Source organism: Etheostoma spectabile, chromosome 22, assembly GCF_008692095.1.
Source record: "Etheostoma spectabile isolate EspeVRDwgs_2016 chromosome 22, UIUC_Espe_1.0, whole genome shotgun sequence".
Lineage (NCBI taxonomy): Eukaryota > Metazoa > Chordata > Actinopteri > Perciformes > Percidae > Etheostoma > Etheostoma spectabile.
Window position 1 is genome coordinate 12,825,625 of NC_045754.1, and position 10,482 is coordinate 12,836,106.

The window sequence follows — 10,482 nt, forward strand, 5'->3', positions numbered from 1 at the left end:
TGCTTACTGTCACCTGTTTTTAACTCATAATGTTGCCTACCATTTCCTCTACCAACAGTGCAAGCTCTACCTGTCAGAGTGAAACAATCCATAATTAATTGAATGAATCAGAGGGAGGGTCCGAGGTTAGTTCTACAGCTTCGGGGGTAGCTTGATTCAGAATCTTTGAGGTTGGCTGACAGTGTTTTAAGTCAAGCAGTAACACTCAAATGGTAAACCTCTGTATCTGCCCACAAAGCCGCATAATCTGAGCATGTTATAGAGATTATATGCAGGTTACTGAGCAGTGCTGCTCTTAAAAAAGGCCGGGAGGACAGATTGATTGGCGCTGCTTTGACAGAAGTTATGAATACAGATCGGACCTCATAACTGACAGGCCTTACTGATGGAAGCTCAGGGCCTCTGGGACTGAGCAGATGATTTGACAGGCAGATATAGAGACTTGCTACTACGGAATAGGTGGACAGCGGACAGGTGAGCACCAGCTGGTGAGTGTATGTGTCTGTGCAGTATGTATGTCTGTATGCATGTATGTACTTTCCTATGATGAAAAAAAAAAGGTCATATACTGATCATGAGTTTAAGTTAAACTGACATAAAAAACCATCTACAGCTTTAGCTCATACAACCATTAACTGTCCAACAGACCAGTTAAAATGTCAAAAAAGTCAACTATTTATAACAAAATCAAACTTTTATGGAAAATTAGTGTGAACCCAAACATATATCACATTTTTAAACAAGATATGATTTCTCTCCATAGAAGACCAAATGCTCCCTGGAATAGGTACAGTAACATTTGTATGGGTTTAAAGCTATGTTTTTAAGGATTTTAGGTGTGTCATGTTTATGAATGAGTTGTATTTTATTTATACTTTAATTTATAAATTTCACTTGAATTAAGTAGAAGTAAATGGACATGCATTGTCATATTGTATCACAATCAATAATACATTTTGCACCTTAACTAATCTCCTGTATTTAAACTTGTTAATTATTTTTCAGCCTTATGTGCAACACTGACAGTTTTTTTAATGATAAAGCACTAAAAGGCTTAAGGTTTATTATGGTTTTAGTTAGATCTACCCTTGCAGATCTGCATGTCACAAATCTTTAATTGTAGACTAATGTTGTTCCTGCTCATCACTTGACATTATTACATATTGTATTTGAATGCAATCCAGAAGTTTCTCCAGTCAGTGTTGATGCAGTGTGGCAGTGTGCTGTGGCAGTGTGCTGTGTTGAGAGTGACATGCTGATTCCTGAGCTTCTGTATGAGTCAGTCCCACCCTTCCATCTCGTGAGCAAGCCTCAGCTCTCACGCCTCATATCAGCCTGACTTTGATGGACACATGCTCCCTCTCTGCTTGGCAGGACGGTCTTTTGAGGAAACTCAACTAAAGTGGCAACAGTGATTGGGTCGACACACACAGAGGGTCCCAGACCCCAACTCTCCAAAATCACAGACATGCACTTTTATGGTTAAACACGTACACACAAGCACAAACCTTTATTTTTGCCAGTGGATGTTCTTCGTGTTGTCTGGATGAGCTCTGGAAAAACATGGGCACCACGAAGCTTATTCACCTTAAAACTTGCGACAAAGCGGGATCATTTGTGTTGATCTGATATCTGACAAAGAAAAAAATGGGAGTACGTTTTCTGAGTTTCTTGGACAGTTGTATGGTAAGTTATCTTAGGAGAGGCAACAACTGGCCAACTGTTGAGAGACAGTGAATGACAAGACTATAAACACTTGACAACATAGGACTGAACATTACTTGGATCAATTATGTGCTAAGGATAATAATGCTAGTACATCACCCACAGTGCTAGAACTTTTTATACTCGTTTTACACTATACTGGCTCACTTGACTGAAGCAAGGTCTACTCTTTTGCCCACAGACAAAGGGAGTCCTGCACTACGTCTGTGTCAGTCTGCTCATCCCATTATATCCACTCTGCTGCTCCCAGTCATCAGCTATGACGAGCCTTCACCTGAGTTGACAGGTGACTGTCCTGAGGCAGCGCAGCACCCAACAGGGGAGCCCTAACCTGCCAACTATCTGTCAGTCCCCCAAAACCAGCTCTGTCATGTCATCTCCTCCATGCCAATCATGGTGACACATCAAGTTTGTGTCAGGAAACAGTGTTGGCGATTACAACCTAATACAATATTGCCCTGAGCAAATGGGAAGAACTAGGCAATTATTATGAGACATAGATAATAATGTAAATGTTGGCAGGCCACATGCAAATAATTAAAAATACAATGTTTTTTTTACTAAAGTTTTAACTTTTGGTGTAATTGCTCATGCAATAAAAAGGAGGGGAAAGGACTCAAAAGGGCACATTTCTGAGAAGATGATAGAATCTTGAAAAAAATAATTCCTTAAGTATCATGTACGGTTGTCCATTCACCACCTTAGTAACAAAGGGAACATCGCAATGGTTGTCAACCAACAACAAACTGTCTTAAAAATTAACATTTAAATTAAAACGTCCTTAAAGTTTCTATAATCACTATCCTCATAAAAATGGATCATATGAGTTTTTGTGTGTAAAAAAGGTTGCGCATTATGCCCACAAAGAATTATTACCTGACTCTACAATCCCATCATGGACTGTTTAGTGTCTTTCAGCTCATTGTTTTGGGTCATACTCGTTATTTTCAGACACAGAAGTTCAGCAAAAAGAAACTAAACACTACTTTCTCCGCACCAAAGAAAAAACAGACAAAGAAGTGATTAGCTGATGGACACAGTGAAGCATTTAGCAGCTAAAGAACCAAATAGGTCTTGGTTGTTGCTCTGTATCTGCTCAATGTGGAAACAGGCAACTGTCTTCAAACAAGTTGGCATATGAGCCTCAAAGATGCAGATGTGTCAATGTTTAGAGATAGTTTCTGCTGCCACCAAATTGTAATGGTTGCCCATGTCCATCTTTAATAGAGGCTATATTATATGTGGGGAACATGCAGTAGTGTATTGTTGTTATTCCCATGTTGATAAAGTATGTAGCCTAGTTATCAGTGGCCTGGATTGGTATCACGTGTATGGTCTGACGTTGGTGTATTAACTCCTTTTATTTTGAAATATGTTTCTAATGCATACCTCTATATAATGACACTGGGTTGTGACGTGAAAAAGGAGGCTGATCGATTGGGCGAGAGAAGGACGGGGAGAAGCGGTCGGGCTCAGAGGGTGCAGCGGGGCAGTTTTTCCAGGAGACCCCGGCCTCCGGATCAAATACGTTTTCGGTGGATTACAAACTGGGAGTACTCCTTGGTGCTACGGCGGCGACCCTGGTGCTGAGCGGACCGTGGCGAGGTTGCGTGAGTTGTCCGTGCGGACAGTTATTAACCGCGGCTTCTGGCCACGCTTCTCCGGCCATGTTTTGTTTTGTTTTGTTTTGTTTGTTTGTTTGCTACTCTGGATCCGGACTATTTAAGTTTATTGAATGACATTGGTTTTGTTGGGTTTTGTTGGGGTTTTGGGGGAAAGGTGTTTAAATGTGTGGGTCACTTTTAAGTGCGTTGACGTGTAGTTACGGAGGGGTGTGTCCGATGTGTAATAAGTTGTGTCATTAATACACGCAGTAAACTTACAATCTAGGGTCTACTTTTTATTTTTAGCATGGTTTTGAGCCGACCTAAAGGCATTTAGGGGTTGGTAGTGTTGGGGGGGGGGGGGTCTATTCAGGTGTTGTGTATTTAAAATAGGGAGGACAAGGTTATAGCCGATTGATATCAGGGATCCGCCCATTACCTTAATTTTAAGCGTTGTACCTTTCCTTTGCCGAGTGGGTTTGGGAATTGTTACAGATTGGTGGCCAGTATGGGGAGTGGAGGATTTAATTGTGATATTGTGGGTTATGTTATACTTTGTGCCTTGCTGTAGGTTAGTGTTAAACGCAGCCTGGGTTTTCTCCTAATAAAAAAAAGAAAAGAAGAAAGTTTGGGGTTTTTTGCTGTGGATTAGGGGTGGTGCTAAGTTGCCTGCTAGGGTTACACAGTTATCAACACACATTTGCACCAAGACGTTCAGCAGTACATTCCATTACTTACATTACATTTGCTCCTTTGGGTTGTTTGGGCCGTTTTATCAAGGATGGATGCCACGCACCAACAGGGGACCGTCGCAGAGAGTGATGAGCTTCAAGGTGGGGCTTCCTCTCTCATAGACTGGGAACAAAACCCCAGCCTGCCTACTGAGGCCACCCCACACCAACACGTCACGACCAGGCATAATCAAAGCAGCATCAGTGACATAACCTCTATGTTGGACTCCCTGTACCTAGATCCACCTGACCAGGAAAAACAACGGCAGTCAGGAGATGAGGAGGAGGAGGAAGAAGCTGAGGTGGTTTTGAGAGCGGCGCAGGTCCAAGAACTGCAGTTGAGGATGGAGGCCCTGGAGAATCGGGTCAAAGACACCATCGACAGCACCCTTCATCGGGAGGAGGGTCTCAGAGTGGCCATTGAGACAGTGATGAAAGAGGCCAAGGAATATATCGACACTAAGCTGCAGAGTTTTGATCAGGTGGTGGTGGCCTGCTTAAAACGCAGAGATAAGCAGTGGGGTGAAGACCTGGAAAAGACTCGGAATAAAATCCGTTCCTCCTGGAGGCCAGCCAGTTTCTCCACACCTGCAGCGCTACAGTCGACGACCCCAAGGGGATTTTTTTCCCTTCCCTCTGCGCGGCCACAGCCAAACCTCCTATTAGATGGAGTTCCCCAGTTTGGTGAGTCGAGGGATTCGGCTGACGTCACGGATTTTATCGAGCAGTGTGACAACTTTCTCACTCTGAGGCCACTGAGTGACATTGAACTATTAGGCACACTCAACACTGTGCTTAAAGGGCCTGCACGGAGTTGGTGGTTAGCATCCCGCAACGATATATCTAATTGGGTGAGCTTCAAAAGCGCATTTCTTGAGGCTTTTCTGCCCACAGACTACCAGTCGGAGATTGAGGAGCAGCTTCGATCCCATGTGCAGTCGCCTAACCAGTGCCTCCGGGACTTTGCGTATGATCATCGAGCGCTCTGCCTGAAGTGGAGTCCAGACATGCCAGAAGACGAGATGGTGCGGCGCATACTTAGTGCATGTAACCCCCGGTTGGCGAGTGGGCTGCGGGGCATCGTGTCGACGGTGGACCAGATGGTCAAGGTGGGGTCCCTCATTGAAAAGGATTGGAGTAACTCCAAGCTTTATTGGAATCGAGTGCAACAGTCCCAGGTTGCCGACCGCTCTTCCAAGAAACCCAGCAAGAAGACTGAGCAGGGTCAAGGCCGGGGTCAAGGTGCGAATGTGGCTTCGGTGTTAGGAATTCCTACTCTCCTGGTGGTGCCACTATCCATCCGAGGTGCCAGTGGTGATGCTGTCCTGGATTCGGGCTGTACGTACTCCCTCATGAGTGAAACCCTGTGGAACCAGGTCAAGAAAGCAGGAGAGACATTAAGCCTGAGCGTCATTCCAAAGTTCATCATGGCCAATGGGCAGGAGAGTCGGCCTTTAGGGATGACCACCCTGCTCCTTTCCCTTCACGATGCCCACGTCACCGTCAACATACACATACTCAGCGCCAATCAACTTTGCATGCCTTTGCTGCTTGGATTGGACTTCATGTGCACCAGCCAGATTGTTCTGAAGCCCCACCTAAGAAAATATGTGCTGCCAGGTGGTAAGGAGCATAGGTTCTTGCCTAAGGGGCGTGAAGTCCTACAGTGGGGGCCTACAGTGAACTTTTACATGGCTGTGGTGGATCATGACAGTGATAACCCGCCTACAGTTCCCCTCTTGGACGAACAGCCGGAGCTTGTTAGACCACTGCTGCAGAAATGGTCTACAGTCTGGACAGAGTCCACCGGGGCTACTAACATCATAAAACACAAGATCTTGACTACCGATGAACTGCCAGTGCGGAGGAGAGCTTACAGGGTATCGCCACACAAGCAAGCGGTCATCGAAGAACAGGTGAAGAAAATGCTCAGGGACAATGTTATAGAGCCTTCTACGTCGGCTTGGGCGTCCCCGGTGGTGTTGACACCTAAGAAGGACGGAACTCCACGGTTCTGTGTGGATTTCAGGGGACTTAATGCTAAAACACACCATGACGCTTATCCCATGCCACTGGTTCATGAGATCTTAGAATCCATGCATGGAGCGCAGTGTTTTAGCTCACTTGATCTTCAGAGCGGGTACTGGCAGGTGGCCATGGATGAAGGAAGTAAACTAAAAACAGCCATGACCACCCACCTAGGACTGTTCCAGTTTAAGGTCATGCCATTTGGACTGAGGAATGCCGGAGCCACCTTCCAACGGCTGATGGAAAATGTTCTGGGGGAGTTAAAGGGCAGAATATGTTTCGTGTACATAGACGACATCATTGTTTTCTCCAAGTCGCATGAGCAACACCTACGTGACCTTGAGGCGGTGTTTGAAAAACTCCATCATGCACATCTAACTCTCAATGTCACTAAATGCCGTCTTCTGCAATCCCAACTCACCTTCCTAGGACATGTGGTCTCCGGAAAAGGCGTAGAAGTGGAAACAACAAAAGTGGAAGCAATTGCGGCTTACCCCGCACCTAGGGATTTGAAGAGTCTCCAGAGGTTTCTGGGGTTGGTGGGCTGGTACCACAAGTTCATCCCTCGGCTGGCCGATATCGTCACCCCCCTTAATAACCTCAAGAAAAAAGGGGTCAAATGGGATTGGACTGCACAGTGTCAGGCCGCCTTTGAACATTGTAAAGCGATGCTGCAGTCGTCACCAGTGTTGGCTCAGCCAGAGCCACACGGGTGTTTTCAAGTGCACTGTGATGCCAGCGATGTAGGTTTGGGTGCGGTCCTGATGCAGGCAATAAAAGGGGAAGACCAAGCCATTGCATTTGCTTCAAGAGCTCTCCATGGTGCTGAACTGAGGTATTCCACCTCAGAAAAGGAGTGCTTGGCTGTTGTGTGGGCGGTGGAAAAGTGGCGTCATTACTTGGAAGGAGAAGCATTTGACGTTTACACAGACCACAGCGCACTAGCCTGGGCATTCAACTGTCCCAAAACTTCATCCCGGCTCACCCGATGGACGTTGCGGCTGCAGGCATTCTCTTTTCGGGTCCATTACAAGAAAGGTTGTTGTAATGTGGTACCGGATGCCCTGTCCCGAGCACATCCTCAACCGGATGGGAATGTAGGTCTGGCTAGTGCAAAATCTTACTGGTCTGATCTACCTAAGACACTTCAGGACATTGAAACAGCTCAGGAGACCGATCTCTTATGCCAAGAGCTTGGCCTTTCCATCTGCAATCCAACACCGGGACGCCTCCATTATCAACAACAGCATGGAGTGTTATACCGGGGTGTACCATCTAAGTATGGCGGCTTCAACTACCAGCTGGTGGTTCCCGCTGTGTTAGTCCCAGAGTTTCTGGCTTACTTCCATGACAGTCCATTCGGAGGTCACCTAGGGAGGATGAAGACCCTCCTGAAGATCCTTGACGTGGGATGGTGGCCCACAGTGCGCAAGGACGTTTGGAGCCATGTGCGCAGTTGCCCTATCTGCCAACAATACAAAGGATCCAATGTCAAGCCCGCAGGGCTACTCCAGTCAACAGAGGTCTGTGCACCGGGGGAAATGGTAGGAGTGGACTTCATGGGACCCCTTCCTCTCAGCAAGGGCCGGAATTCAGTTCTGATGGTGGTGGTTGATTATTTCAGTAAGTGGGTGGAGCTGTTCGCGTTGAAGGATGCCAAGACACCAAAAGTTTGCCAGATCCTTAAGAACGACATCTTTACACGATGGGGGGTACCCACCTTCCTTGTGTCTGACCGTGGGCCCCAGTTCACCAGTTGTTTACTGTCCAGCCTCTGTGAATCCTGGGGTGTCACGCAAAAGCTTACCACCGCATACCACCCACAGACGAATCTGACGGAAAGGGTCAATCGGACCCTGAAGACCATGATCGCCTCGTTTGTGGGGGAACATCATCAGGACTGGGATCGATGGTTACCTGAGTTCCGGTTGGCTATTAACACGGCCGTGCATGAGACCACTGGGGTGTCCCCTGCTGTGTTGGCTTTGGGTCGCAACCTCAAAGGCCCATTGGAGCGACTTATTCATAAGGCACCCTCACCCAGCACATCTACATACAACACACTACACACACAGGCGCTATTGCTGAAGGAGGTTGAAAGACACGTTGGGGTGGCAAAAGCCAGACAAGCTAGATACTATAATGCACGACGCAGAGATGTACACTTTGCTGTTGGGGATCTGGTCTGGGTTAGGTCACATCCACAGTCTAAAGCCTCAGCCAAATTCTCTGCTAAGTTTGCACCCAAATGGTTAGGGCCAGTTAGGGTAGAGAAAAAGCTAGGACCTATAAATTACCGTGTTCGAGGGTTATTTGATAATGCGAAGGTGGACCATATAAATGTGGTAGACCTGAAACCCTTCTATGGCCCCGATAAGCCGCTGGCTGGGGGGGGGGGAATGTAATGGTTGCCCATGTCCATCTTTAATAGAGGCTATATTATATGTGGGGAACATGCAGTAGTGTATTGTTGTTATTCCCATGTTGATAAAGTATGTAGCCTAGTTATCAGTGGCCTGGATTGGTATCACGTGTATGGTCTGACGTTGGTGTATTAACTCCTTTTATTTTGAAATATGTTTCTAATGCATACCTCTATATAATGACACTGGGTTGTGACGTGAAAAAGGAGGCTGATCGATTGGGCGAGAGAAGGACGGGGAGAAGCGGTCGGGCTCAGAGGGTGCACCGGGGCAGTTTTTCCAGGAGACCCCGGCCTCCGGATCAATACGTTTTCGGTGGATTACAAACTGGGAGTACTCCTTGGTGCTGACGGCGGCACCCTGGTGCTGAGCGGACCGTGGCGAGGTTGCGTGAGTTGTCCGTGCGGACAGTTATTAACCGCGGCTTCTGGCCACGCTTCTCCGGCCATGTTTTGTTTGTTTTGTTTTGTTTGTTTGTTTGCTACTCTGGATCCGGACTATTTAAGTTTATTGAATGACATTGGTTTTGTTGGGTTTTGTTGGGGTTTTGGGGGAAAGGTGTTTAAATGTGTGGGTCACTTTTAAGTGCGTTGACGTGTATGTACGGAGGGGGTGTGTCCGATGTGTAATAAGTTGTGTCATTAATACACGCAGTTAAACTTACAATCTATGGTCTACTTTTTATTTTAATAGCATGGTTATTGAGCCGACCTAAAGGCATTTAGGGGGTTGGTAGTGTTGGGGGGGGGGGTCTATTCAGGTGTTGTGTATTTAAAATAGGGAGGACAAGGTTATAGCCGATTGATATCAGGGATCCGCCCATTACCTTAATTTTAAGCGTTGTACCTTTCCTTTGCCGAGTGGGTTTGGGAATTGTTACAAAATTGCCGAAAAAAATCGGTTGTTGCATGTTTAAAGTGCATGTTTAAAGTGCATGACAACTAAGTAAACTCCTTCTGCTGATGAAGTTAATGTGATTATGATTGAATCATAATCACATTAACTTAAATCAACCTTGAGGTGAGATTATTTTGTCAACTGCCGTTTCCAAGATCAAGAATGAATGAATTCAATCCCAACATTTAGGCCCATTTAGGCTTCTCATAAAAATGGAAGTTTCAACTTTTACTGAAAACTTAAATTCCATCTGCTGAGGAAGATAGTGTGATATGATCAAAAGCTCTAGAAATTAGAGCCCAACCAATAAAAGGATTTTTAAGGCTGATATGATACAAATATTTGGTTATTTAAAAAGCCAATATTCCGAGATAGATAGATAGATTTTTTTAATCCAGAAAAGCGTAACAAAACAAAATAAATTAACATAAGTTATTTGAAGTTATTTATGAGTTCTCTATAAACAACAAAAGCACAAAAAAAAAATGAAAGCTGCAATCTAGGTCTTCATTATAAGGACATTGCAGTTTTGATACGACAACGGATTTTAAAATCTTGTAATAATTCCTGCGCAAGGATTCAGCCATTTGGATTGGTCAATTACTTTTGTTCATTAACAGTTACAAACATCTGGATATATAGGTAGATGTACACAAAATGCAAGGAGAATGGATTAAAAAATAAGGAATCACGTGAGCACATAACTAAACTTTTGATTTTTTTGCTCATGTCTCCTTAAGGGCTCGAGGAACACTATGACTTAATTTAAAACGGTTTCTTTAAAACAATTATACTCTAAAAACAGATGGAATTATAAATAAAAAGCCTGTGCATCTAATAAAAGCCAGCTTCAAATAAAAGCCGGGTACCTTCTGCGGTTCAGGTAAATAAAAGGTCCCGGCTTTTATTTGAGGAATAACGGTAATTTAGATTTCATCAAATATAAAAAGAAATAATTCTGTCCTCTTCATCTTAACACCCATCCGGACACAGTCTAAGTTGTATTCATATTCTCCACTGTTTCATTGTGAATGCAGCTTTATATATATATATATATATATATATATATATATA

General features: G+C 44.9%; 1 long non-coding RNA gene across 2 annotated transcripts in view; it reads right to left on the reverse strand.

The window, feature by feature from the left end:
* Positions 1-1,508: 1,508 nt before the first annotated feature.
* LOC116672591 (uncharacterized) overlaps positions 1,509-10,482 on the reverse strand; it is a 24,940-nt gene continuing 15,966 nt past the window's right edge. For both annotated transcript variants that reach the window (XR_004327595.1, XR_004327594.1), the window contains exon 4: positions 1,509-1,632. This is a non-coding gene — a long non-coding RNA (uncharacterized LOC116672591). The remainder of the gene's footprint in view (positions 1,633-10,482) is intronic.